Raw genomic sequence first — 3,424 nt, forward strand, 5'->3', positions numbered from 1 at the left:
GTTATGTGTTGCTTCACGTTAACCCTTGGTTTTTAATGCAACATGTAGCGAGGCATTTTAAAGTGATTTTAAATTTTAGAAGCATGTTTTGATCCTCATCTTCATTTAACTCCAGTCAAACTGTTACGCCTTAAACTGGAAGCATCTTAAAAAAATGGTAAAGATGGAAATGTCATCATGCCTCTCCAGTAAAATGTTTTCACTCTATCTAAAGACTGTTAGGAATGCTTTTATTTTTCAGATTTATTCACAAGTGTTAACTTATCTTCAACACTTTATTCAGATGATTATGTGATGATTGTTGTTTCCTCCTGAACACAGTTTCTGTAAAGAAGTGTATAAAGTGATTACAGGACAAAAACAATTTGTTTGAGTGCTTTTTTTTATTTGTGAGGTTTTACCTGAGCACCAAGACAATTTTGCTGCAGTTTGATTTGTTAAATTCAAACATTTAGTTTAAAGCAAGCATTGATGGTATTTTTAATATAATAGGTTTACTGTTTTTCCATGTACATACACTGAAAATATGTTTTCAGGTRCAACTCTAATGACAAATGGAGTTCCACAAAGCTTTATTTCTGGACTTGTTCTTTTTCATTATACGTTACAAACAGGGTCTGTTTGTTTAATTAAGGCAGGAAATTCCTTTCCATTGGTAAGATTTGGATTGGGATATAAAAATAAAAGCCAAAACTCTTTGAAGTCTCGTACTGTCAAAACTACATGAATGAATATAAACTTATTTCAATAAAAAAGACTGAACTTGTTTAGTAGAATTAAACATTGTAGATATACATTGATCTGCTGATAAAACCGTCATTACAAGTCTTAAACATATTGATTCAGTTCTCAAAATGTATTTTTATTACAATTTATAGTTAATGTAAAGATATTTCTATTTTTCAAAAACAACAAAAGTGTATATATATATAAAAATATAGTGCTTTTATTATAGCATGTATAAAATCACTTTTGAAAAAATGCGTAAATGAGTTCTCTCTTCAGTGTTGATTTGTGGGACAGAACCCAGGACTGCAGACTTACTTGAGGATTTCAAAAATAAAGCCTAACTTTATTCAAAAAGCAAACAATGCTCCACTGTGGGAGGATGAGGTCTGAACTAATAAAAAAGCTGTGACCGATGAGGGAAGTGGCTGCAGCTGTGACAGGTGACACAGAAAGCAGGTGTGGATGAGCGTGGCAGGATGGCTGCAACGACACTGAGGGTTAAACATTGACTGAGAAACAGAAACTGACTGATGACAGAAAAAAACTAATCAAACAAACAATAAAAAATTAAAATAAAACCAACAATAAACAAAAAACATGAAAATAAATCAATAAATAGATCCTGACAGCTTGTTTTATTGCAGAAACATTTGTTTAAGATTCTTAATCATCCAGATTTTAAAAATCAAACATTGTCATTAGGTCACCTGAATATAAACATTGTGAGCATCTGCAGGTAATAAGCTCATTTTATTGCTTTAAACAATAATTTATAACAGTTATGAACACTTATCATCTACAAAAGAGGAAAAAACTCAGATTACATATTTAAAAAGAATGACCGTAAGAAATTCTTTATAAAGGAACCTTTGATTGATTTAAGTGATAGCTTTTTTAAACTATTTGACTACTTTGTTAATTTCTTACATTAATTTTAATGAATATTATTATAACTTAGTTTTGCTGTTCAGCACTTTGTATCAAAGAGCCATATAAAGAAAACAAATATTGTAGCAGATCTCTGTTTACCTCTATATTTCAATTAAACTAATTAGTGACATCTTTAACCTGTAAATATTGGAGAACAAAGCAGTGAAAGCTATTAAAAGGCCTGTCCGATAGTTTAACGACGGCAGGTCTGAACATTCAGGGTAAAACGTGGCTCAGACCCTACGGCGCCCCGCTGAGCTGCTGCTGCTCGCTCGATGTGAGGATCAAAGTGCTTTTGTGTCAAAGATGCTATTGAAGCAGAGAACAGGCAGATAAAAGAGACACTGATAAACACGGTGGCTTCTTCTCCAAACGACACAAACAGCTTCATATTAAGTCCAACAGCGATGATGGATGCTGATATTATCTGGGAAAACAGATAAGAAAACTAAAAAGAAGACAAAACAAAAAGTTACAGATTAGATCTTTATTATAGGAATACTTAAATATGACTTCTACTTTTTTTTCCATTTGCAAACTGTTACTTTGATGAAACTCAGTTTTGTAATTTTAAAATGATTTATTATCATAACTCATTCTGGATCACACTTGCATGCATTTATTGAACTTATTTAGATGTTTTTTGTAAAACAAAAAAACTAATTAAAATGTAACAATTGTTAATTCTTTCTAATATAGCAACATGTTTAAATTTATTGTTTAAAAGTAGTCGTTAAACATCAGGCTTATTTGCGACCTTTAGATTCCCACAAAACAAGATGCAAACATATATTTTATTTCTCTTAATTCAACAGATTAACTTCTATGACACCCCTTTAGMTTTATCATTATGTTTGCAAATAATTTGACGTCAGAAACAGAAAACCAAATCAAAACTTCTCAAATCTAAAACAGGTTGAATGCATCAGACGCTTTTCTTTAAATGACACAAAATCACTGTTGGGCTCAAAAAGAAATTCTTCTAAAAACTACAAACAAACAGAAGATGTGAAGCAGCTGAAGCCTTGTTTTCAACCTTGTGTAAGTTTTGTCTCAGATAAATATGTTAACAATCAACACGACAGCGTTCTCTCGTCCATCCCATTAATCCTATCAGTGGTTAATCAAGTCATATTTCCATGCATCCAATTAAAGCAGGACCTCTGACTTCATGCATCTGGGATGCCTCCCGTTTTAATTTCAGGCCAGCGTGAGTGACATTTCTTAATGTTCATTAGTCGTCTTGGAGCCCAAGAGTTTGAGCCAGTTTTTCTACAGAGGAGATAAAAGACCTTTGCATCAGTCATCCACAGAAGTTATGTAACTGTATCGCCCTTTCTGTCCGCTCCTCTGTGCTCTTTGACATTTCAGATATAAGAAATGTGACAGYGGTCATGAACTTGTTCTATAGTTTGGTGCTCTTTGGATTTTTACAGTCAGACTACAGGAAACACATGAAGCGTTCAGATGTTGAATGATCCTTCSCTTTGCTCAGTCAATGACAAGAAGAAAATCTTTGGTTTTTAACTTCTCACAAATCAGTGATTTTGGAGAATTTATTCTTGCACAAATCAGTAAGCTACAACTGTTGACTGAACTATTACAGCGGGTAAAATAAGTATTGAACACGTCAACATTTTCCTCAGTAAATATATTACTAGAGATGCCAATGACGTGAAATTTTCACCAGATGTCGGTAACAACCCAAGTGATCCATACATACAAAGAAATCAAACCATAAATGTCCAGAAATGAAGTTATTTGT

Source organism: Austrofundulus limnaeus, unplaced genomic scaffold, assembly GCF_001266775.1.
Source record: "Austrofundulus limnaeus strain Quisiro unplaced genomic scaffold, Austrofundulus_limnaeus-1.0 Scaffold114, whole genome shotgun sequence".
Classification (NCBI taxonomy): Eukaryota; Metazoa; Chordata; class Actinopteri; order Cyprinodontiformes; family Rivulidae; genus Austrofundulus; species Austrofundulus limnaeus.